This window comes from Lissotriton vulgaris, unplaced genomic scaffold (assembly GCF_964263255.1).
Source record: "Lissotriton vulgaris unplaced genomic scaffold, aLisVul1.2 SCAFFOLD_1346, whole genome shotgun sequence".
NCBI lineage: Eukaryota > Metazoa > Chordata > Amphibia > Caudata > Salamandridae > Lissotriton > Lissotriton vulgaris.
Genome location: NW_028245861.1, coordinates 309,791 through 337,173, shown reverse-complemented (window position 1 = coordinate 337,173; position 27,383 = coordinate 309,791). Strand labels below are relative to the sequence as shown.

The 27,383-nt window shown below is 42.5% G+C and overlaps 1 protein-coding gene across 1 annotated transcript in view; it reads right to left on the bottom strand.

The window, feature by feature from the left end:
• The window catches only part of SLC7A14 (solute carrier family 7 member 14), a 294,391-nt gene that overhangs the window by 163,689 nt on the left and 103,319 nt on the right, over positions 1–27,383 (bottom strand). The gene's annotated exons all lie outside the window — the stretch shown is intronic.

Below are 27,383 nucleotides of genomic sequence, written 5' to 3'. Positions count from 1 at the left end.
GGGAGTTGAGGAACAGGGAGTGGCTTCTGCAGGAGCTGTTCTCTGATGTAGTGCTTAGTTCCCAGCTCTGGTAGTTCCCTCTCTGTAGGTTTACCTATCTAAGAAGCGGAGCAGCAGCAAGTCTTAGCTGAAAGTAGGTGTTGGTTTGATCAGATACACTGTGCGCCGCTAAAGCACGCGCAGTGTATATGCACACTACATGTGACCTGCCATCACAGAGTCATCACGTCTCATGACTCTGATGACAGCAGGTCACATGTTTATAGACTGGCCCGCCCCCTGTTTTGTTCATAGGTAGACTTCAGGAGCATTCGGAAAGGTATATGGCTTACAGACAAAGTACCCAGGGCTACATTAAATTGTGACTCTTGGCTTGCATCATCTTGGGGTGGTGCAATGAGGGACTGAACAATAGCAGCTCTGGCTTAAATACCAAAATCAGGAGGGCACTTTTTATGTGCCAGTGATAAGTGCCCGCCTACCTGACCCTCACTCAAGCGAGGGTCAGAAAGTGACACTCAGCCAGGTTTTACCAAGTTTCTTATTACTAGTCTAAAATTGTAATAGAAATTAGGAAACTAGTATATTCATGATGCAAGAAACTGGGTGGAAGGAGCCGCAAGGGCAAAAATAACTAACCACCACTGCATTTTGATAAATGCTTTTGTTTGACTTTAAGAGGCCGCCCAGTGAATGATGTCACGATGTGTCTCTAAGCCCAAGCAGGCATGTCCAAACAAATAAACATTCTAGAAAGCTTATTGTTGGTGATTGTTAATGATGCAGGAAAGGGTATAGAGAACTGGAACTTGTTCAGCCTAAGCAAGATCCAGGCTTACACCTCTTATAACCAATCCATGAGGGTATTAAACAACCTTTATTAGCCATATCATCTCTTAACCCCTTCACTGTGGCGGCTATTCCGCCGCAGTGCTAAGGGGGCGCAGGCGCGCCGAGCGGGCCATGACGGAACCGCTCCGTCATCAGCACAGCTCACCCGTAGCTGATGACGGAGCGGTTCCGTCATCAGCACTTAAAGGGTTTAAAAAAACAGACCCACCTGAATGCAAATCTCTTCATTCTCCCATCTCTTTCAGTAACATGGTACCTTTTTTTATTTGTTTTCATGCTTTGTGAAAAATGGCCATCACATTATTGGAAACGTGTCCTATTATGGTATGACCTTTTCCTGCAAACCTTTCAGTTCAAAATATAGCATTTGGCCTTTGTAGTATCGTAGCCTACACACATCAGCATGCCTGCTTCATTCTGTTTTCCAGTGCCAAATTAGACGTTCCTATTTTCCCTTGAGATCGTTACACCAAACCCAGCTAGTATTCGAACACCCCGCCCTGAGTACGGGTAGGTAATTTTGATTCGGTCAGTCCAGAAGAAATGCCACGTCTCCATCCTGGACCACGCAGGCATGATTTCAACCAATTCAAGCACGCATTACCAGATTGTCAAGCTTCGTAATACTTTCTAGACTATCTACGCCCACTTGTTTTAACCTTCAATACCCCTTAGGTAGTTCTGAAGGTAAACAACGTTTACAACGACGGCGTTGTTAGAACGCACTACCTTTACAACGCAAGTCGTTACAACGACTTGCACTATATGGCGCTCTAGGATAAGGAATAGTATGATTTACTATTCCAACACTTTCCCTAGTGTTGCACATACTGGAGTTGGTATAGTAAATCATACTATTCCTAAGTCCAGCGCGCCATCGTTGTAACGACTTGCGTTGTGAAGGTAGTGCATTGAGACAACACGGTCGTTGTAACAACCGCGTTGTGTTTGCATCGCGGAGTAAAATCTGAGGGCCCGATTCACAGAATGAACTTAAGACTCAATCCTAAACTCACTACTGTTTTGATATTGCCAGATTGCACTTACTACTTTTGGTATTCACAGAATGAACTTACTACTTTTGGCATTCACAGAATGCACTTACTACTTTTGGTATTCACAGAATGAACTTACTCATTTCGGTATTCACAGAAGTTAGGACTCCTAACTTTAGCTCTCCTAAATGCCTTCTGTGAATACCGAAAGTCCTAAAATTACGATTTTTCTCAATTTAGTAGTAGTAAAGTTAGGAGTCCTAACTTTAATACTACTAAATTGAGTAAAATCCTAATCTTAAGACTTTCGGTATTCACAGAAGGCATTTAGGAGTACTAAAGTTAGGAGTCCTAACTTCTGTGAATACCGAAATGAGTAAGTGTCTTCTGTGAATACCGAAATGAGTAAGTGCATTCTGTGAATGCCAAAAGTAGTAAGTGCAATCTGTGAATACCACAACGGTAGTAAGTTTAGGATTGAGTCTTAAGTTCATTCTGTGAATCGGGCCCTGAGATTTAAAGACACATATTCAGTTCTGAACCACTTGTTTCACTATATTACATAAAGTCCCCACGTACCCTTCATCACAGCTAGAAGAAAAGATCTCGCTAAAGAGCCCTCTCGCAGGGCCCGTGAGGCATTGCAGCGCTGGCCCCACGTGGAGCTACGCCCGTTGATGAAGCATGACACCCATATGGGTGTGTGAGGGCAACATCTTACAATAAGAAAGATCCTCTCACTTACACATTCCGACCAGCTTCTTTCTATTAAGGAAAAGTTCCTCCCCTTTTTTCAAGCATATAAAATTCTTAGTAGCCATTGATCATATTTCACTAATTCATACAATTCAATACAAAGTCAAAAGTTTCAGATTACATAATACTCTAGCCTATCAACTAGAATTATAATAATGCTGGATTCAAGGGCTGTCTACAGGGGCTGAAATGGGTCGCCATGGCTAGAATTATATTAAAGCTGTTTTCTAAGGTTATTGGGAGGGCTGAAGAGTGTTAGTATGGTTGGAATCTCATTAATGGTGTGTTATAAAAATGCCTGCTGTGACCCAAGTGGGTCAGTGGCTACAATTTCACAAATGCCATATTAAAAAAATACCTGCGATGGCCAAATTGGGGCAATACAGCTGGAATTTAATTCATGGCACATTCATAGGCTGAATGGTAATGCTGGAATGGATTAGCGTGGCTAGAATTTTACCAGTCAATGTTGGGTGGTAATGTGGCGGCCATTAATTCATAATGCCTAGTTTGCAGACGTGTTTAGCACTTCAGAGGACGTCACTGGTCTACGACCAGCAATTTTGCCCTCAGATAATATCAGGTGTTATTAGTTGGGGAAAACATGTATTTGATAAAGAGCAAAGATATATGCATGGGCAGCATAATGAATATAGGTAGAGTCCATTTCATTGTTTTTGTTAGTAGTTTTTTTTTTAGCAGAGTGTTTTAATTTTTTGATAGTCTTTCTTTCTTTCTTTCTTTCTTTCTTTCTTTCTTTCTTTCTTTCTTTCTTTCTTTCTTTCTTTCTTTCTTTCTTTCTTTCTTTCTTTCTTTCTTTCTTTCTTTCCTTCTCAAAGGAAAAAGGCTGGCATCCAATGCCAGATCTATTGACTTTTTTAGATCTGTGTTAATTAGCCAAGACCATTTGTTTATATAAACACATTTACTTACAGGGGTTTTCACCCTGACTTCATCCAGTGGTCTGTGGTTGCCTCAATCACAATTGTGAAGCAATGTGCAAGACAACTGCAGCCATTGGCAGACTTGACAAAGGGTTAAAACATGCTGCTGTTTCAAAAGGAAGACATCCACGCTAATATTAGCTCCCACTCAGTGGCAGGTAGTATCACAGCAATGTGTGCTTTTTTAGAGACCAATAAAATGTGTTGCTTTCAGCCAATGTTTTATTTTACGTAGATCAAGGCCTGATAGCTTTTTCAACAATAATGTTTTGCAAACAATCATGACAAAAAAACAAAAATTGCCAAAAGGATTGTGGCCAACGCAAAGCCAATTATTGGATTTGCCAATGCTTATTTTTGTCATATGGATTGAACACTGGTTTCACTGAACTATTGACCATAGAATGAATGAGTTTTATGTAGATTCAGTAACTTAATGGATAACATGCTGTCTGTTAACACAAAGATTGTGGGTTGGATAAGCAGAAGGGGTGGATAATGCTTTCTACATATATTTTAGCTTTAAGTAATAAATAATTTCTATTTGTAAAGCGCAAACATATCACCCCTTAGGGGTTTCACGTCCCTGTGGGGCATCAGAGAGATTAAGTTAGGATGCTGAGCCGCCATCAGCGCCGGGGATGAAACTGTGAGCCCCGTGCTCTGGAGTCAGATGCTCTTGTCGCTGTGCCACACCTCTCCAAGCATTGATTTTTTATTTTTATACAAAGCACACTGAACCGGTAGCTCACTACACAGTTTTAAGTGCACCAGATGATCAAAATCATTACGAATGAAAGAAGGGTAGGGAAGAGAAGCAGCCAAGACATCCTTATTGGCTTAGATGAAAGGCACTTGAAATCCTGCACTCAGCTAAAGGCTGCACAACTTCATCAGATTACAAATGGCAACAAGGTAATGAAATTGTCTCAGAAAGCAATGGGTAGTGCAGGGTGCCGGTTCAAGCAGTTGTTGTGTTTTACTGGATAAAGCAGAGGTGTATTAACATGGGCATCATGGGTCCGAGTCTTGTAAGGATCCTGAAATACCTTCTTAAACAACTATTTACAAAGACACCAGTCTCTCCATTAAAAGGTGAATGCTATCTTACCAATGCTAGTTTTGCATTAACACTGACACTGTATATATTTACTTTACTTTTCTGAAATGGGCGTCGGCCATGTTGGAACAGTAATGTAAAAAAATAAAGCCAAAATGGCCATAGATGCATGTGTGCACATGGCAGCCATCTTGGAATATTCAAATACAACATACCTCGATGGATGCTTTGTGCCCCCAGGTGCCCCCAGGTAAGTCCATGCGTAGCAAGGCGTGAGGATGTGAGCGTCGCACCAACTTTGGCTTTTTTTTTCACTTCACTATTCCAAATTGTCCGACACCCCTTACAGGACTATAAGTAAAATAAGTGAAGAACTTGAATATTGAAAAATCCATAATCTACGTTTAGCTTTCAGTCAAAAAGTGATAAATGAAGAGAAAGCACTTGTGAGAGATTGGTTCTTTTTTAGTGCCTAAGGTTAAAACTAAATAGATTGCTCAGTGAGCAGATATACACTGGGTAGCTGAAAGGACAGGGGCCTCTGCCGTCTTCATGAACAGGGAATGGGGGTACGTCGGTACAGAATTTGCAGGGTGCTGCTTTCTTTAAAGCAGGGTTTCTACCTGGGAACGTGAGTGAGGAGATGGTAAACCAATTCAAGAAACAAGAGGTGCACAGCCATGCAACAATGGGTTAGAAACAGGTGAACCAAAAAGTATAGAAAAAGAACAGAAATTATACGAGAAAGTAGTCCTTGTGCTGTTCTTAAACCTCATTTCACTCAACGCCACTTGCCCTGCACCCCAAGTTTAACTTCTACTAGGTAAGAAGCCTTTCTCATCAACACACCACAAATTTGTAGCCATTTGACATGTGCTTAGATGCCAAACGTCACCAAAGTATGGCCAGGAAGGGGCAAATGAGCAATACGAAGCTTTGAAGTATCAACTAATCGCCATAAAAATTTCTGCAAGCCCTATTTAGAGTTTAGCTGACGCAATACTCAGTCACAAGCCCGACAGATATCCTGTCTGTCTTGATCAGTGTATTATATCCTATGGCACTTGTAATATGGCGAGTAAGATATCTACATTTTTACAGAGACTTGCATCTGCCAAACCCTAAATAAGGCCCTCAGTACTTAAGTGAAGGCAAAGTCACTTTAACCGTGATTCCATCAAAGACTGACACGTCTTGTTTAACAAACACTGCCAAATGACAAATGAATATACAATTTCATTCTACAGGCTTTAAAACATCTTTGTTGATAGACCTAATGATTAAAATACCCTGAAACAATTTTTTGAACAAACCATCAATAATAATACCTCCATGTTGTGTAGATTTCCATGTTTTCCTAAAAGGGGTATGGTTTCAAAGTACCGTTAGAATGCTTTGTAAACTAAGGTACTGTGTTCAGAAAACATGTGAGTGTGCACTCTGCAGCAATGAGCGTGCTAAAAGGATGCATGTAAAGGCAATATACACAGCGAAAAAATGATAGTGTGCAATAGGCAGCAATACGTGTGGTGGAGTGGGTGTAGGGGGAGCATGAGGGGGAGCCTGTGCGGGAGGTGTGAGTAATAATATATATATTTTTTAAGAACTTAGCGGAAGCGGCTGGCTGCCTCCCGGGTCACGTCATGACTCCTGTCCTCTTCCCGGTCCCAGCAGCCTCTGGGACAGACTCTCATCGAATCCCTGTGCCTCTCTCATGCTATGAAATTGGGGATTGGCCTAAGTGGGCTGAAAAGATGCTCCGCTCAGACCAGGGGGTGTGTACTGTTTCTCCAGGCTGGCTGCTCAATGCAGCCAGGTGGGAGAAACCTAAGTGCGTATGTGTGTATGGCTAGCATGAGACGGGCAGCCAAACACTTATGCTCACTCAGGGAGTGCACATAGCATTCCTTCTTTCCCCTACCATGCCCGAGCACCCCCCCTTCCCTGCACACGCTGGCTCAGAGCCGGCAAATGAAAAATAAAACGATTCTAGAATATAAATTTTTTTTATTTGCTGGCTCTGAGCCAGGCAGTGCGGCTACGCTCCTCCACCATTGTGGAGGAGCCGCCGCTGTATAGCTCACCGTCGAGGTATATACCAATTGTTAAAGGCCCGGAACCCGAGTAATTGGCCCGAACAGCAGGCGAGGGTCAGTCTATAATGAGGGGGAGGGCTTTTAACAATTGGTAAAGCCTGAGGCAGAAGGACTATAAGGCTATTATAACATTTCAACAACTAGGGGTAGAATGTTTTAAATTAAAAAGAGAGAAACATGAAGATAAACATTAGAATGTTGAAGCTCTGAGCTTATACCAGCCATTGTAAGCCCGGAGCTAATCCATTGTCTTCAATGGCGCTCCCAACATTCCAATGTTCTACTATAGCCTTATAGCCCGCCATGGAGGGCTATACTGGCTACTAAAGGCCCTCTCCAGCGTTAAAGGTCTGAGCCGAAGGCAAAGGCCTTTAACAAGGGAGAGGGACTTTGTTATCTGGTATAGTGCAGCTATGAAGGGCTATAAGGCTATTACAACATTCTGCCACTAGAGGGCAGAATGTTCTAACAAAAAAAACAATGCCTTATGGGAGCGTGAGGGTATTGGAATCCCCTCAGATTCCCTGAAGCCTTTGTTCACAGCCAGAGCTGTGAACAAAAAAACATTAAAACACACAAGTTAATGGACGGAATTTTGCACATTGGCAAAACATTCACCCCCAGTCACAGATCTGGGTTTAATCCATCATTATTTTGCTCACCACGCAACCCCAGTTCAGACATGGCCATATGCAAATCAGTCTTGACCCTGTGACTCATGGGAACAGTCCAGCCTGAACTGCCAAGCCATGTCTTCCCTGGACCGGAATTAAGCATCCTAGGACCGGTTTCTGGCTATCAGCCATCATCAGCCAGGATGCAAATAAGATGTTATAATATTGTAATGATCAATGGTGTGAAAATGGATATTTAAGTCTGTCATAGTGATTACAAACAAACAGACACATCTTATACCCTGCCTTTGGCCATTCTGTTTTTCGTTGGTTTGTCTTGTGTTCTGTGGGTCACGGCTGTGCCCACTTGTCATTTAATGTTTTGAAACACAATCAACTGAACTTATATAAAAATAAATTCTTGTCTGGCTGGACGAAAGACATACGATCTATTTAAGCGTATGATTATTGTTCTTGTCCATTTTTCCTTCCAAAATAGGGACCACTGTTCTCTAAAACATGTTACTGCCCAAGGTCCCTATGGCATACCTTCTGGGTTTCCATTGTTTTGTATAATAGTCTGCGATGTGGCAGCATGCTGTGTAAATTCAGTCCACTCTCAGCCCTTTGACAAGGTCCCCTGTAACCACCCGGATCTATGTTCTATAAATGTAGAGCCAAGAAATGCTGAGTTCAGAAACATGCAAGTGAGCACCTTACACCGCCATGTATAGCCTATCTTTTTAAATTCATCTTTTGGATAGCACTGCATGAGCAAGATTGTTGTCTTAATGGTAATAAATCAAGTGGAGCCAAATATGACTGACTATCTGCCTTCCTTTTGTAGGAGGGTGATACACACATATACTCAATAACATGTTTGTTAAGTGTCACGTTGCCTTAGGGCAACACTCATATTCACAGAAAAAAGATGCAAGTTTCCCGGATTGAAGATATGACTTGCCTCCCCTAGTGAAAAAACATGTCTGTAATAACTTCTTTCAAAGAGAGCTACTATGAACAGGATCCACGTTTGTGGTATTGGACACACATGTGTGAGCACCACAAAACATGCAGAGCAGACACAGAGAGAAGGACTCAACGGTATCAGTACACTTGACTCCTGTTACACATTGCGTTAGCTTACATATCTCTGGAAAGTATTTGAACAGTGGCTTTGTGCTGAGTCATTCTACCAAATGGTGTGTGACAGAATGCCGTGCAAACAATGATGGTAGCAAATAGATTGAGGGTGCACACTGCTTGATAATCACACAGAAGTACTCCATCCAAAGTCTCAAAGGCTTCCAGTGGGAAGGAGTGTCCACCAAGGACTCTCCAAAGAGAAAGAAAATCCCCGGAAGTTCACTGATAATTCCTTAAGAACTCCTCTTCTCCAATCATCCAAAACACAATTTTCCATTAATTGATGATATTCAAAATGTCCTTTATTTTTCTTCCACTTTAGCCAACACCTGTTTTGTCTATTATGACTTCATCAGTGATAGAAGGCCATATAACATACACCACAATTATTTATTACTTACATGCTCTGAAGGACCCAAGACCAAGTGACTCACTAAAAGAGACAACCAAAGATCCTCTCCTGAAGGTTACAGAGTTGTGTCATATACCATAACAGTGAAACACCCATGTATTCACTATCATGGAATAAACCTGTACAAGTTAAGAACACAATACCCGATGTGTGTCAACAAACAGGGTCCTCTCCAAAACAGAACACAATATTTACAACCTGTATCATGTGATGCATAAATCACCTGGCGACCATGCAGGTCAAATAACATTGAGTGACGGCAAATCAATACGCTCACCTCTACTCACGGTAATGTATCCAACCCAAAGTAACACTCTCCTTACTATCCCTCAGCATGGATGCACAAGCCAAGTATACATGAGGTCTTTCAAGTTATTATTATAACAATCTTAACCATTAATTAAATGTCCCATTCATATAAAACAACATTTTTGGCCTCACATACTCCTAAACTAGTACATTATAACCACAATGTTTAAATGTATCTAATTATTCACTTGCCAAATTGCTCAAATCCAATTGTGAGTCCCTAGTTTCTCTACAAACAAGGTGTGCAGGTATTCGGCTACACCCTAAATGGAATATGAAGAAATACACAAGATATATATATTTTTTTTTAAATAAAGCCAAAATGATGTAATCTCTTTATGAATTAAGTGAATATATTCTGAACTATTCAAGAGTCAAGTGAACAGAAAGTAACTACATTTTCCATATTGCTAAGCACTTACCGCCATTACCAGTAAGAAGTACGGATCATTCCCATAGGGCTGCGAGGGCAGCACTTTCTACATAGACACCATCTTGGGTGAGGAATATATACCCAGAATTAGAGGAAGGATCAATAGTCAACATGTGTGCCTTTTTGGGATCTGAGTAAGTGCCCAAACAAAAAGCAAATTGAGCGCAATATCAGACAATACCTATACATTTGTTGGCCATCTAGGGAAAGGAACAAGTCACCACGTAAATCATTCCATCCGCTCACCCTACAACAGATCTAGACATCAAAATTCAAACCAAGAAAGACAGCAATACAATAGTTCACCCCAAAGTTTGTATGCTAGCACAATTATGTATACCCATTGAATTAATAAATACATTTACATATCTGAAAGGAAATCACCTGTATATCTTATCCATAAATCTTATCCTATGTATGAAAAAAAGACTTTACCAGCAGTATATTGGCCCCCACCAAAAATTATGGATGCCCATCTAACCCGAATATAATCCCATAATGTTAAAAGAAGTATACATTAAACCAAACCTGCTAATATATCCTAAATGTTAGAAACTGCAACACATGTAACAATCGTGGCTACAGTTACTACTTCCTAATGAAACTGCAATTGATGAGTCATAAGTCTTTAGTGCTGAAAAGCAGGGTTTGACTGGGATAAAAAATAGGCCTGGACACTAAAAGAATTGTGGCCCCCATTAGCTAAACAAGTGGCCCACATTTGTAAATCAGCCCAGTTTCGAACATGTAAAGGCAAACTGTATGGGCATTTTACAAGGTTTTTGCTGAAGTAAAATAAGGAAAAACAACAGTAAATCACCAACCTGGCCATAAAATTGGACTCACAAAATACTTAAAAACCGCTGCTCACACTGATTTGTCAGTATAACCCATTGGGCACTGCCTGATTGCCCTAATTGCCACCAGTCTGACCCTGCTGAACACGCATTACATTACATACTGCCACTGGGGAAATTGTTGTGACTAAAATAGAACAACATTTTATTCAAAAGAGAATTGAGAAACACCCCAAATTTATTCAGACTCTAACCACTCATACAAACCATGTGGTTGTGGCACCTCTACAATTCCGACATATCCAGTCTAACAAAAAGCACTGTAACTGGTAACTACAAATAATATTTATGGTATGTACTATATCACGGGTACTCCCAAATATTTTCCCCGGGGCCACAAAGTATGGTCTGTGGTGTGACCGACGGCCGCACTGATGTCAGCAGGGTGGCAGTAAGGAGTCTGGGTTAGTCAGGGATTGTGTAAGATGTCTAAAAATAGTTTAAATAAATGGGCAAGCCTTATTTGCAGGTTAACTAAAGTTAAGTTGTTCCGGACACCACCGTTGTTACTTCATAACTTCATTTAGCCTACAAATAAATGCTTTCCGGTTTATTTAAAAAAATATTCAGAATATTAGAGTTCAGCAAGTAAACAGCTGCTCATGCTGCTGTCCACCAGGGGGCCACACAGAAGGGTCAAGAGGACCACAAGAGGTCAGCGGAAAGTACTTTGAGCATAGCTGTACTATATGGACTTCCAGCCTTGATGAAGTCAGAACAGATGAAACGCGTGTAAGCGAGAGTGGGAGAAAAATAAAGAAAACTGGGAATATCATGAATGATTGGAACATTATGTTTTGGACGTCAGAGACTGCTACTAGGACTAAGTTTAGTATCCCCTTGTGAGATCATGTGTTTGCGCTCAGGGTAGAACAGAGCAAGGGATATATGTGAAAACTGCGAACACTAATTTTAGACTTCTTAGTTGATATTTGAGGAGCAGTGCTATTTTACCACCTTAAACGGCTGTAAATTGCGATTCTCCTAATACCATAACAAGAGAATCTGGATTTCATTAAAGACAGGGAGGCTAACATTATTCATTTAGTTATTTATAAAGTTTTATATAACGCGAACATGACCATTGAGGGTATCAGAGCGCTTTACAGTTTATGCAACGAGAGCAGTACAATCAAACACCACAGAATCAACAAAGCGAATAATTCACAGTCTCATAATGTCTGACATTCTCGAGAGCCAGGCAGCTGGGCCACAAATCCACATCTATGTCACAGACTCAGATGGGGAAGCCCGATTGAGGCAGAAATGTCTTCATCAGGAGCCCTTTGACTTCTTTTTTGAAAAGGACAGTCGAAGGGTTCACCCTGACTTCTGGGAGGGGGGAAATCCAAATCCTCTGAGCCATACCTGAGAAGGCTCGATTATAGGTCTTTGTTTTCTTGAAGTTTTGTGGTTCGAGCAAAAGGGTGCTGGCGCTTCTGGAGGCTCTCGAACCACATGAGAGCTCCAGTTTCTGAGCAAGGTACAGCGGGGTCTTGAAGTGGATGGCTTTTTGTGCCATGCATGCAATTTTTAACTGTATCGAACTTCATGTGGAAGCCAATTCAGGGCCATCTAGTCAGGGGAAATGTGGTTGTATTTTTTAGTGCCATTGGGCCCGATTCACAGAACTAACTTAAGACAAAATCCTAAACTTACTACTTTTGGTATTCACAGAAGTTAGGATTTTGTCTTAAGACAAGCTTAAGACAGACCTAGGACAGACTTAAGACAGACTTAAGTTAGGATTTTGTCTTAAGTCTGTCTTAAGTTCGTCTTAAGACAAACTTAAGACAAAATCCTAACTTCTGTGAATACCAAAAGTAGTAAGTTTAGGACTTTGTCTTAAGTTAGTTCTGTGAATCAACCCCATTATGCATATTTATTTTAATACTAACTCCAAGCAGCTACTTAAAAGAAATACATCATAAAGTGAAAACTGCGAGCACTAATTTCAGACATCTCAGTTGATAGTTGGTAGTTGGTAGTGGAGCAGCGCTAGTTTACCACCTTAAAATGTGGTAACCCGCTGCTTGTCATGAGATATTTAGATTTATGTGCTGCTTTTGACTGAAAAAGAAGCAGAATGTGTTGATCTTTCTAAAGTAAACAACAGAAAAAAACACAGTAACACACAATGCAACATAACCACACAATTAAAGCATAACAGGGCACAATACAACAGAACATTAAAAACAGAGCACAACAAAGTTGAAAATCGGAAAAATGAAAAGCAAAAACTCTCGGATGCCTTAGTGTGAAAACGGAAGGAGTTTTGTATAAGGCCAATTTAAATATCCATATATCTATATATAACTATATCAATCTCTCTCTCTCTCTCTCTCTCTCTCTCTCTCTCTATATATATATATATATATATGTATATATATATATATAGTTATATATATATATATATATATATATATATATATATATATTCACAGAAAAAACCATAGGTTATAGTGGATATATAGTTAGGAATTTGCATTTACAAAACCTTGAAAATTCAATGAAAAAACCATAGGTTATAGGCCATATATAGTTAGGAATTAGCATTTACAAAACCTTATTTTACTCGCATAAAACCATTGAAATTCCATATATAGTTAGCTAACTATAAGCGCTAACTATATATCGCGCACCCGCAATCCACTGCTGATGATGTCACATATTACATCATTCATGACATGGTCAGTGACATCACTGATGACATCACTGATCACAACATCCAGTGATTGTATGTGTCTGTAAAGTTTAAATATGTTTCACATATTGAAGAATGAGTGGATGTATAAGTGTCTGGATGAAGAATTTAGTAGGTGCATGACTGACTGTATGAGTGAGTGATTAAATGTGTCTCACTGAGTACATGGGTTAGTGACTAAACTGTCTTAATTCGTGCATCAGTATGTTTGATGTTGTGTAAGCTGCTGCATGTGTTGATCAGTAGCTATAAGAGTGGCCATATGGGTTATTGATTGGTTGCCCAAATATTTGAATGGGAGGCTGAGTGTGTGTGTGGGTGGCTGGGAGGTGCGTGACTCTGTGCATAGATGTGTAAGCAGTTGATTCACTAGGAGTATGAGTTCAAGAGTGCATGTGGAAACAGCTATATGGGCGGTTGACTGTGCATGGGTGTGTTGGTGAGTGAATGGATTTCTCATTGCTACATGTGCAAGTAAGTACGTATGTAAAACACAATACATGTGAGAGTTGAGATATATAAATAACTGAACATAAGAGCCAGTGAATGTGTGAGTGGCTGTATCGATCACTGTGAGCTTGTATCAGGGATTATATAAGAGAGTAAATATGTGTTATTATATGTTTGAATAAGTAAGATGTGTATAACTGTATAGTTGAGGTAATGGAGGTGTGATTGATTCTTTGCATGACTGACTAGGTGTGTGAGTAACTCCATGGATGAGTGATAGTCTGTGAGTGTCTGTTTATACTGAGTGTATGTAAGGTTATATTAGAGTCTGAAGAGATTCATTGTATTATCACATGAGTGATGTGATCAGTGATGACAAATGAGATGTCATCAGTGATGTCATTTGAGTTGTCATCAGTGATGTCATTTGAGATGTCATCATTGATATCATTTGAGTTGTCATCAGTGATGTCATTTGAGATGTCATCAGTGATGTCATCAGTGATGTCACTGACCATGTCATGAATGATGTAATATGTGACATCATCAGCAGTGGATTGCGGGTGCGCGATATATAGTTAGCGCTTATAGTTAGCTAACTATATATGGAATTTCAATGGTTTTATGCGAGTAAAATAAGGTTTTGTAAATGCTAATTCCTAACTATATATGGCCTATAACCTATGGTTTTTTCATTGAATTTTCAAGGTTTTGTAAATGCAAATTCCTAACTATATATCCACTATAACCTATGGTTTTTTCTGTGAATTTCATTGGTTTTTTAATAGCAAATATGAAAAGCTTTAAAATGTCAAGTACGTGATAGATAAAAACATTTTCGTATTTATGCACGCTGATGTGCTTTGAACGCTGCCCCCCCCCTCCCCTCTTTTGCCTTAGTAGTACTCTCTCTTTGCAGATACAGAAGGGTAGTTAACGCAGGCCTTTACCCCCGTTGTAATCCGTCGTACCTCCTTGTCTCTCCATTTGATTGATTGTTGTCCAAGCATTTACTGTTTTAGAATTGGTTCTCTTTGGATCATTCTCTATTTACAAACAAGCACAAAGTCGCAATACTCTGTTTAGTCTTTGCAGATAGTGAAAAATCGTGTAAAACAATAAAAGTAATCGAGCAAAATCAGTAGGCCACTAATTGGATCTCTTTTTGACCTCGCTAAAATAGAAATATTAGGAACAACCCTTCTTGAGAAATACGAAAATAGTGTGATGAACTGAGCTCCACACCATGAGGGCTGCAAGACAGCTCGGCTCCATCACCCATCCCGCACAAAATAATGACAAACCCTATGCAAATATTAAAAATATAAACAACACACCAGCAAAGAAACAGGGTAAAACATTTTATTAAAAAACTATTTACATAACGTTGGTTTATAAGATGATGTCAGTAGTGGACCGATGTGTGAATAGATCGAAAACAGCACAAGGCTCCAAGATCCAGATAGCAAGCTCCTGGATGTTGGGTGCCATAGTTTAGAGTTCTGAATTTCAGCCTTTATCAATGCCTGTGCTTTGTTGAATCAAAATGGCGGCTTGACACAAAGCTGACTCAAGCGTTGCTACTGATGCTATGCAGACCAAAACTGGTTTTCAGTTTGTACATTTTTCTAGATTTTTCAATCCAAGTTTGGTTGACTTTGTAGAACGATGGCTTCAGATTTTCAACATACGGTGTGGTGGCGCTGACTGGGAGGGGGCGCTTCGCTCCTGCTCCCTCCCCAAGTAAGATTTTCATACGTGAAAGTACGTTAATGGTTTTGGTCCCTGAGATGCTTCGATGTCACTACCATTCTCAAATAGCATAAGTTCTAGATATTGGGTGCCATAGTTAAGAGTTCGGAGCAGCGCTTGTAACACTGTCTGAAGCTTATTTCCACCTACTGCAGCTTCACTATTCTCAAAGTAAGTGAGTGTCGTTTGTGGACCTGACTGCATTAGAAAACAATGTGATATGTTACCTTCCTAAACAGCTTGACGGAGGCCCCTGAGGGGCGCTGTGATGGCCATGGACTCGGAGAAGACGCTTGGCTCCGACACCCTCCCCAAGTCTTATAGCACTGGTGTAGCCTGAGATCGCCCCCGACATAGGCGGCCGGCTCCCGGGGTCCGGCGGTACTTTTTGCCTTTTGTTGACTCTTCAATTCTGGACCTTGTCCCACAATCCGTTTGACCTGAAGACAAGCTGTAGTGGGGCGCCCCTTTATCGTTTTAGTTGCCATTCCGCCCGCTTTTGCTACACTGTGCCTCTTCCGCCATTCAGCTGTTTTCCGCCCGCTCTTGCGACTACAGCGTCTCGCTCACCATGTAGTTGAGATGCGCCCGCTCTTGCGGTGCAGCGATAGGCGGCTGCCACAGGACTCTCAAAATGGCGGCCGTCTCTTCGGTTTTGGGCCTGGTCCACTAAAATGGCCCTGGGACACCTTGGAACTCGGACGCTTGTCTGCTAGGGCTTGGGTCCCATTCTCGAAAAGCGTCCCCTCAGCCGTGAAGATTCTACAAAAGTCTTGGGGGCCTCCGACTCCCGCAGGCTTCTGGTGGGGAGCGGCTGCCATGATTGCTCGTGGAATGGCCACGACGGAGCTACGAGATGGTAGTGGTCTCATGCTGACGCCAGCTTTAGTCTGAAACATCCAGAAACACTGTAGACTACCAATTCGATCAGTTCCGGTAGCGCCCCAACATGACCCGGAAGAGAAGAACTTGCCCTCCCCTCTTTGACTGATGGTTCTTGTTGCCTGTCCCCTCTGTTGTCATTTAACAGAACTTTTTGGACTGCTGAAAGGGGTTGTGTTCTGAACGCTGGTTGGTGGAGACATTTAGACTATATTCTTGACCTACGTTGTCGCGTAATGCGTTTTATGACACGCCGCGTTAGCGCACCCGGAAGTGATCCGAGGCGCGGCGCGTAACGTAAGCATAACAGGTCATGTGACTTGTTAATAAAACTTTTCATTGGTTCATTTTACTTTTGTTAATTTAATGATGAAAAGCTTGGTCATATGACCTAAAAATTACGCTTTTTATTATTTTCGAACAATATTTTTTTTTCAAACATATGTTATAATATTCCAAGCTAATGTACTTTCCCGGAAAATTTACAACTGTCTTGCAAGTAAAATATATTCCTTTTTCGAGAAAAAGGGCGTTTCTTCCTTCCATGACGGAGCCGTTGAGTAAAAGAGATTCGGCCTGCTGTCTTAGTCGCCGATACGCCTGATTATCAGATTCTTATCGATCACTTTATGTTGCAGACATGAAAAACACAACTGCCCTTGACCATTTATCTTTACTGCGTTCCTACATATTATACCTTTTATCCGTCATGTAATTGGACTGCTTTATTTCACTTGCCTTTTACTGATTCGAAAACAGTCACTAAAAGTAAAAACTTTACAAATGAAAATACTACTACCGTGTTTTGTTTTAAAAACCTTTATTGTGAAAATGTCAGTATACAAATACGGGCCTATAACCACGTGGGCCGGCCACGGAGCAAACTCAAATCGTATATGATGAGGAGACATTTACACTGTAGAAGAACGTAACGAGCGGGCCATTAGGTGACAAGAACAAAGGTGTCTAACAGTTGCGGAATCGGTGGACGTACATTTTGTAATTAAAATACGACAGGGCCACTTACAATAACATTTTCTAGATATACATTTGCGGGCAAAGAGTTACGAGTCCCATTTATACCGGCGCCATTTTGGGCGAGGCCGGGCAGGTCCAAGATATAGTCAAAATGTCTCCACCAACCATCGGCCAGACCAGAACCCCTTTCGGCCCTTTATGTTACAAGATGGTGTCTTCCATTCAGAAAATATTGTTGGCAGCATTTTGAAAGGAAAGATAAACAGCCGTTCTCCTAGTGAGTCTCACATTGTTACATTTAGGAAGAATGTTGAAGAGTAGTATGTGGAAAATCTGAAGCCATTTTTCTACAAACTCTCAATCAGACTTGGATGGAAAAAAAAACCTGAAGAATGTACAAACTGAAAACCAATTTTTGTCTGTATAGCACCAACAGTAACGCTTGAGTCAGCTTTGTGTCAAGCCGCCATTTTCATTCAATCAATAGCGTCCCCCTGCACACATTCAGGGACCTGGTCGTGTCTTCAGATGAAACGCATTGTAGGAAAAGATGCAGAAAGGAAAAGGAAAAAAGTTCCGCCGGACCTAGTGAAGCTGCAGCAGGTGCAAATAAGCTTCAGACAGTCTTACAAGCACTGCTCAGGACTCTCAACTGAGGCACTCAACATCCAGGACTTGCCATTCGGATCTTGGCGCCTTGTATTTTTGTTTTGTTTTTGATGGAGGGGAAAGAACAAAAAACAGACATTGAAAAAGGCTCAACAGTGCAGGGCGCCTTGTGCTGGTTCCGACCTATTCACACATCGGTCCGCTACTGACATCACCTCATAAACCAACGGGGCACCCCACGCCGACTTTCGGCGCAGCATTGTAGGATGGCCACACCAGTGCGGCAATTTGCTGGACACCACCTCGGTGCCATCCAGATCTCGGCGCGTTCATTCATTCAATAGCGTCCCCCTGCACACATTCAGGGACCTGGTCGTGTCTTCAGAAGAAACGCATTGTAGGAAAAGAAGCACAAAGGAAAAGGCAACAAGTTCCGCCGGACCTAGTGAAGCTGCAGCAGGTGCAAATAAGCTTCAGACAGTTCTACAAGCACTTCTCAGAAATCTCAACTGAGGCACTCAACATCCAGGACTTGCCATTCGGATCTTGGCGCCTTGTGCTGGTTCCGACCTATTGACACATCAGTCCACTACTGACATCACCTCATAAGCCAACGGGGCACCCCACGCCATCTTTCGGCGCAGCATTGTAGGATGGCCACACCAGTGCAGCCACTTGCTGGACACCACCTCGGTGCCATCCGGATCTCAGCGCGTTCGAGTCACTGTGCCGGAAGAGTAACCGGAACTCAGCTGAACACGCCGTCTTTCGGCGCAGCATTGTAGGATGGCCACACCAGTACGGCAATTTGCTGGACACCACCTCGGCGCCATCCGGATCTCGGCGCGTTCGAGTCACTGTACCGCAACAGTGACCGCAATTCAGCTGGACACGCCGTCTTTCGGCGCAGCATTGTAGGATGGCCACACCAGTGCGGCAATTTGCTGGACACCACCTCGGTGCCATCCGGATCTCGGCGCGTTGTGCTGCCTTCGGCCTATTCGCACATCGGTCCGCTACTGACGCCGCCTCACGTGCCAACGGATTTTCTACGCTTTTTGTAGCCCTATGTCGCATAACAGGTCATGTGACTTGTTTATAAAACTTTTCATTGGTTCATTTTACTTTTGGTTTCCTAAAGATGGAAGGCTTGGTCATATGACCTAAAAATAACACTTTTCATTGGTTTAGAACATTTTTTTTTCCCAAACGATGAAAGCCCCACCTTGTTTCTGGATCATTCAGACTGAAGCTGGCGTCAGCATGAGAGCACCACCATCTCGTGGCTCCGTCGTGGTCATTCCGCGAGCAATCATGGCAGCCGCTCCCCACCGGAAGCCTGCGGGAGTCGGGGGCCCCCAAGACTTTTATACAATCTTCACGGCTGAGGGGACGCTTTTCGAGAATGGAGCCCAAGCCCTAGCAGGCAAGCGTCCGACTTCCAAGGTGTCCCAGGGCCATTTCAGTGGACCAGGCCCAAAACCGAAGAGCCGTCCGCCATTTTGACAGCCATGTGGCAGCCGCCTATCACTGCACTGCAAGAGTGGGAGCAACTCAACAACATGGTGAGCGAGACGCTGTAGCCGCAAGAGCGGGCGCAACTCAGCTGGATGGCCGCCACCTGGGGAGGCCCGTTCACGCCGCCTCCCCCCCCCCCCCCCCGGGCCGCCGCACGCCAATTTTCGGAGCAGCATTGTAGGATACCAAAACCAGTGCGGCAGTTTACTGGACATCACCTGGGTGCCTGTCGTACATGTTGTGTCAGCCATGTGACACTGGACACAGACCGCTACTGACGAGGCCTCCCCCCGCACCACCCGGGACGCCCCACGCTGTTTTTCTGTGCTGCATTGTAGGATCCCTAAACCACTGCGGCACCCAGGCGACATCACCTGGGTGCCGTCCAGAACTCTGCACGTTGTGCTGCCTTGGGACTATTCGCACAGCAGACCGCTACTGACGAGGCCTCCCCCCGCCCCACCCGGGACGCCCCACGCCAATTTTCGGAGCAGCATTGTAGGATCCCTAAACCAGTGCGGCACCCAGGCGACATCACCTGGGTGCCGTCCAGAACTCTGCACGTTGTGCTGCCTTGGGACTATTCGCACAAAAGACAGCTTCTAACCATTGTTGCTTTTTGTGTTAATAAATGTTTAAATGTTTTTAGTTTTTGTTCTGTTCATTATCGTTAAAAGTTAATAAAGTTTTATAACCTTAATTTGTTGGAGTGTTATCTATTTTTTGAAAAACGGGTGAATGGGGCCTTGAATCGGGTTATTGTCATGTGTGGGCTTTGGAAGTGTGCTGCTGCAGGATCGGACATTTCAAACTCAAATGCACGTTCTTTTTCTTACCTTTCCGAAGCATGGAGCGCAATAGCAGGCAGAGAAAGGGTGATGCACGTGTTGAACACTACCTGACCTGGCAAGTTGCTGGCAGTGCCCCCCCCGCCCGCTCCTGAAAGAGGGCACACACACACCGCCGCCCCGAGTACTTCAGAAATCTTTAAAAGACCATGCGCTTGTTCATGAGGCTTAAATGGTTTATCACCTCTTCTAGAACCCCTACATCGACCCTCTGACGTTTCATGGAAAAATTACCATGTAACACAATACCAAGCCCTATCAGCTGAAACCCCCAAGGAATCGTGGGGCATATTAGCAAGGGGGTTTATCTCCCCTTTTTTGGCTTTAAAAACCATGAAAGCGGAGATAAAATTATTTCCCTATTATCAAGCTGTCGCTAACACCAGTTAGTGACACCTAAAAGGAGATAGCGACCATCTTGGGCCCGGCTTTGCATGTCAGTGATACTTATCACTAATGACATGCAAAGTGGCGTGCCAAGATGTTAGCGACTGGAAACAGTCCCTAACATCGCTACCTTCTATTACCAACTTTTGGAGATATTCGCACTAAGCGCGAATATCTCCAAAAGCTAACACCTGCCCTGAGCAGGTTTTAGCCATGTTATCCAATGGGAGGTGGATAACATGGCTAAGAGCATTAGGTCGATAATACATGAATATCGCTGACTTTTCTGCGATAATAGCAAGGTTTATCTGCGATAAAAATCGCCGATGTGCGGCGATAATTTTTGTCTCTAAACAAGTTATAGACAAAAATTATCGCTAGTTGTTCGTAATATGCCCCCGGGTTTTTGCTTGCAGAAATCGGGAGGCGGGAGACTAGCACTGAAATCAGTACTCACACGCCTGAATCAGGAGGATTGGCATGTCTGAATTCTCTACAGCTGGGGCCATAAACTACATCCGCAGGGGTAGGTGATAGCCTGGGACCAGCCTGGCATCTAAAATGGCTGCCGTGCACGACAAAATTGTGGCATTCGAAAAAAGGCAAGATGGCGCAGCCGCTGGAAGAGATGTATCAACATATATCAGCCTCCTCAGCCACCCTCAGGAAACATAGGGGATTAGGATACGTCTCCCGCACCCCCTTATACCTAGTAATTTAATTTACGAAGCACAAAATGGCGAATTCCCGTTTCGCTACCAGTTTGCGGCCCAGTTCGCGGCCCGTGAAGCGCTTCTACCGTGAAAAATCATTTTTTTTTTCTTTTCCCCACGGGACCCTTTAATAACCCCAACAACATTCCTAGGGGGTCAAGAGGGGGATACCTTGCCCCCTTTCATTAAATTCCCCCTTAGTTTTTCACCTTTTCTTCTCTCTCGATCCTACCGAGAGACAAGATGGCGGCCGCTCCGGACTGTCACGCAGCAAAAAAAAAAAAAAAGCTCACGCACAGCCGCTGGAAGAGATGTATCAACATATATCAGCCTCCTCACCCACCCTCAGGAAACATAGGGGATTAGGATACGTCTCCCGTACCCACTTATAACTAGTAATTTAATTTACGAAGCACAAAATGGCGAATTCCCGTTTCGCTACCAGTTTGCGGCCCAGTTCGCGGCCCGTGAAGCGCTTCTACCGTGAAAAATCATTTTTTTTTTCTTTTCCCCACGGGTCCCTTTAATAACCCCAACAGCATTCCTAGGGGGTCAAGAGGGGGATACCTTGCCCCCTTTCATTAAATTCACCCTTCGTTTTTCACCTCTTCTTCTCTCTCGATCCTACCGAGAGACAAGATGGCGGCCGCTCCGGACTGTTTAGAATGTTGACAGACACCGGAGAGCCAATCAGCTTTCTGCGCGCAAAGTTCCGATAAGCGAAAAGTAAGCGGACCGGATCGCTGCCCAGAGCGCTGTTACAGATATATATCTTGATTTAAACGTTAATTTCTCAAAAACTACTGGAGCACATATATTGAGACCTAGCAAAGGCACATCGGGCTAACAGTCCCTACAATTTTGCCAAGTTTCGTGCAAATCCATTCAGCCGTTCGAGCTAAAAGTGAGTCCAACCGCCCTATGGAAAAATGAATGGGAAAAACACGTTTTGGGACCCCCCTTTTTTCTCAGCCCCCCCTTGACGAAACCCCACCAAATTTTCAGGAGCTGCTCAGAAACAAAATGTGCCATTTTCCTGAAAATTGCAGCCGATTCCGTCCACAAACGCCAAAGTTATTAGACATAGAATTTTCAGAAGTCCCATAGAGAAAAAATCCTAACTATATATACCTACTGGCGATAGCCAGTAGGTAATATATATATATATATATATATATATATATATATATATATATATATATATATATATATATATATATATATATATATATATATATATATAGGTATGCATACTCAAACTGGTGGCTTAAGCAATCTCAAGCCACGATCCACATTCACCCCCGTTACCCCGTACGACAACATTGACATTTTTCAGGATGCTGTTGTAAAACAAGTGAAGGCCTTGCATGTGAAAACTTTGAAATCCAATTATGGTAAACATCATGGCAGCAGCGAATATCAAAAACTAATCAAAAAAATGAAATTGGATGGAAACATGATAGTCAGGCAATCTGACAAGGGGGGCAACATTGTGCTCTGGCCCAGATCACTATATCTGGAGGAAGCCTACCTCCAGTTAAATGACCCGAACTGCTACAGACACTGTGATATCAATGCATTCAGGAAAGCACAAACAGACTTCCACCCTCTCCTGATGGGATGGCGATCCAGTGGACTCATCAGTATGGATGAGTTAAAATGCCTGAAGAATGATCATCCTATAACCCCTGTGTTGTACCTGATTCCAAAGGTACACAAGAATGCGATCAAGCCGCCAGGTAGACCCATCATTTTGGCGTGTGGGGGTCTGTTGGAGAAAGCCACTATTTACATTGACTTGTTCCTCCAAGAGCATGTATTGGCACTTGAGTCATACATTCAAGATTCTAGTGATCTGATGAGGAAACTGAATGAACTGCAGTGGGGCAATGATTTTTGGCTTATCACCCTAGATGTGTCATCCTTACACACAAGCATAGTACATGCAGATGGTTTAAGGGCTGTTGAGTTCTTTTTGGGTAGGCGATCAATTGAATTAGTTGAGCACAACAAAATGCTGCTTGCTATGATTAGTTTTTGTTTGCACCACAATTACTTCATGTTCCTGAACCGGTATTATCAACAAGTCAGAGGGGTTGCCATGGGGGCCTGTTTCTCTCCCAGTTACGCCTGCCTTCACATGGGGTACTGGGAGAGACAGGTCCTCAATGGTATTCACCGAGATATCTGCACTCGCCATATCATCCGATGGTACAGATACATCGATGATATTTTAATGATTTGGCGTGGAACCTATGATGAGGCTGTCAGTTTCATTGATGTTTTAAATACTAATTCATTTAACTTGTCCTTCACATCTCATATCAGTCAGGAGGAAGCACACTTTCTTGATGTTACGCTAGAGGTCAGTCAGGGCAGACTAGAAACCAAGCTTTATAGGAAGCCTACTGCAGGCTATACTATATTGCATGCGGGAAGTCACCATCCCCCGCATTTGATTCGAAGCATTCCCTACGGGGAAATGCTTAGAATTCGGCGGGTGTGTAGCACGGACTCCCACTGTACAGCTGCACAAGCTGCTAGTAAACAAAGGTTTCTGGCAAGGGGCTATTGTGAAAATCTGATTGATACAGCCATCAGAAAAGCCAATGCCCTGTCTCGTAATAAGGCACTGACCCACAAGAAAGCCCAGAGAACTACAGTAGCCAGCAGTGAACAACCAGTCAGACTTATTTGGACCTAGAATAGTCAGCACGGGGCACTGAGAAAGATCATCAACCAACACTGGAATCTGATTAAATTAGATCCAGTCATTGGAGAACATATGCCTAACAGACCTGCGATCACCTACATGAAGGCATTTTCATTACAGGATGCACTAGTTAAATCTAGTCCTGAGGTGATTCCACCCAAAAATTGGCTGGCTACCAGTCGAGGGTTCAGGAAATGTTCTAGTTGCAAAGCTTGCTCTCAAGGGCTCAACAAGACCGAGTTCTTGACAGCATTCTCTACAGTGCCTCGTAAAATCAACAAGCAACTAACGTGCAAGTCAGAGTATGTGGTTTATGTGCTGGAGTGCCCATGTGGCCTGCAATACATTGGCAGCACCAAATTGCAGGTCCACAAAAGGGTGCTCCAGCACATTAGGGCCATCAACACAAATGATGCCACTTACCCTGTTGCGCGGCATTTCAAGGAGTTTCATAATAACAACAGTGGGCTCCTTAGATACTATGCCATTGACTCTGTGGGTCCACTTAGGAGAGGTGGTAATCGAGATGGGATCTTAAGAGCTCTTGAGGCCAGATACATCTTGGAGATGGATAGTAAAAGTCCAAACGGTCTAAACTCCACGGAGGATTTTTATACATGCCTATAGGGTCATTTACATCTTAGGGCCCTCCAATACCATCTCTCCATCTGTCTTTGTTACTGGCCAATATAGATGCAAATTGTCAAATTTACCATTGGTGTTTATATGTTGATTAAAAATAACTATATAAGAAAAGAAATACTAGGTTATACAATCAACCATGACAAAATCATTTGCTACATATCCTCAGTATATGTGTTTAACTGTATACAATTTGATAACATCAGCAAAATTTGTTTTTAATTGCACTTGTTTATATTTGCACTTGTAACAGCGGTATTGGTAATGGGTATCAGTAAACCTTGGATACTGGGCATTTGAGGGGATTGTAAGGTATATATTAGACTGTGCCTTGTTTATCCGATTAGCATACTACTACAAAATAGCATTTAAAGATTAAGGGTAGTAGTACACAGGATTTAGATTGTATATAGTTGTATATATATGAAATGTTGTGTATATATTTTAGAGAAAAGTTTGGGGACTTTCTGGTTTGTGCATTAGGGATTATTGGATTTAAGGCATTTATGCCGTTATCACAAAAAACCTTTCGACCCACCCATATCGAGGTCGTTCAATTGCACATTTTGTAAATATATGAATTTTTTGATATGCATTTGGGAATACCCAGAATTTCCTCACTTGTCAAAATAATTGCGAATTATCGGATATTTGTAAATGTATTCATACATGTATTGTAACGATAGGCACTTTCACAAAATTACCTGTCTTCCCCGTTTTGCAATTGCAAGGTGATGCTTAATAATTATGTTGGACACTCCCACTAATTATGTTGTAACCAATTAGATGGTTCCGCTGTTATTGCATGAGCACTTTAAATTCACGCAACTCTCTCAGTGCGTCATGTGACCAAGGCCTCTGTGTAGGCCGAAACGTTATGCTGGCGTGGTGTACTGGGAAATAAAAAACTCACCTGCACTCTGGGTCTTCCGTGTTCTTTCTGGTCGATGGCTGAGGATTGAAGGTCTGTCGCAGCGAGGGTACAAAGTGGGGAAATATATATATATATAGTTATATATATATATATATATATATATGTATGCATATTTAAGTTAGGTTAATACGCACAAAAGCTAATAAAGGAGGTAAATATGATAGTATTTGCGCATATTGCCTCTTTTGTACATGTTTAATTAATTCATTAACGACTTCCCATTTGGAGGTATATCTTCAACCGTGATTACAAAGTCTCAAATATAATCTGCTGATGGCATAGCAACCAATCTTGCACAATTAAGGCTGTAATTAAATAAGGATTTCCAGCCGTACTCTGGATAGGAGTTTGGCACTGCTTTTGCATTTTTTCTATTATTCTGAATGGTTACACAACTCATTTGTCTGTGAGTGCCTTGCTATGTGTATGTGTGCCTAACCACGAGTGTGTTTTCTTGCATGCATGTGTGTGTACGTGTGTGTGCATGTGTGTGTGTTGTGTCTGCTTTGTGAGACAGACTAACAGCACTTATATCAGTCATATAGAGAATGTAAAATGCATTCCAGTTCCTTAACACGGTTTTTCACATCTGGGCTCTAGATTACAGAATTAAGAGTTTTAAAAAAGAAAGGCCTACGGGTAGTGAAAACAAACTGCAAACACACAAAATGAGCAGCGATCTGATTGGATGAGTTCTCTGTTCTTCTCAAATGGGGCATCTGGCAGTCAAGCGAGATCTGACTGATGCACAGCTATTGATTACATCTCTGAATGCGGAGAAAGCGGTGACGTCAATAAGGCAATCCAATATGTCCACAATATCATTAGCAAGTGAGTCAGACTGCACTGGCCTTTTACACGAGGCCAACCTCTCAGGAATCAACCTACGCATTGGGCCCCCCAGGGCTGGCTTAACCTCTTCAGCAGAACACAAACATGCTTACCAGGGCTCTGTTTGTTCCTGATTTGTAGCATTCCTCTTGATTGAACGCCAGAAAAGTCCAACTTACATACCTTTTACAATATACGCAATTCATTATTCAATATCTCAATGTCACAAAAAAAGCTTTTTTTGAGCAGTTCCTTTTCTCCTAAAATGCTGTCCCAGGAATCCACAATTCAAGTCTAAAATCACATAACATGCCCAAATATGTTTAATTAATTGTTTTACGCAAGCATTGCAAATTTCAAATATGTGTATGTGCCTTGGTACGGCGCAGGAAACCCCTTACCTTTTTTGCCCTTGTTTATGTTTCATATATTATTATTATTATATATATATATATTTTTAACATGTATATCGTGATGCACATATCCACCTTTTGGGCATTTTGGCACTGAGTAACAGATGTTTATTGTAACCCGAAAAATGGGTGCTCGTTTACTCGATCTCAGGAGGATGAAAGGCTGAGTGGACCAGCACAGAATCAAACCTGTGACCTTGAGGTCACACACATGTCTGCTGGACATGCAATGACCCACCAGGCCCCTGGGCTGTTGTTAATAGTATACTTGTACATAAAAGATGCTTTGAGATGTCCACACCTCAGGAAGTCTGAAGCATTCCAGGTAATCTCCCATGGGTCAAACAATCAATCAGAGGATTGTATAGTGCCGCTACTTACTCGTGAGGGTTTCAAGGCACTGGGGGGGAGGGTTGCTGAACCGTCTGGGTGCTTGGGTTCGGTCGCAGAGCCAGGTCTTGATATCCTTCTTGAATTGGGTCAGCGACGGGGATTGCCTGAGGTGGAGGGGCAGGGTGTTACAGTTCTTGGCAGC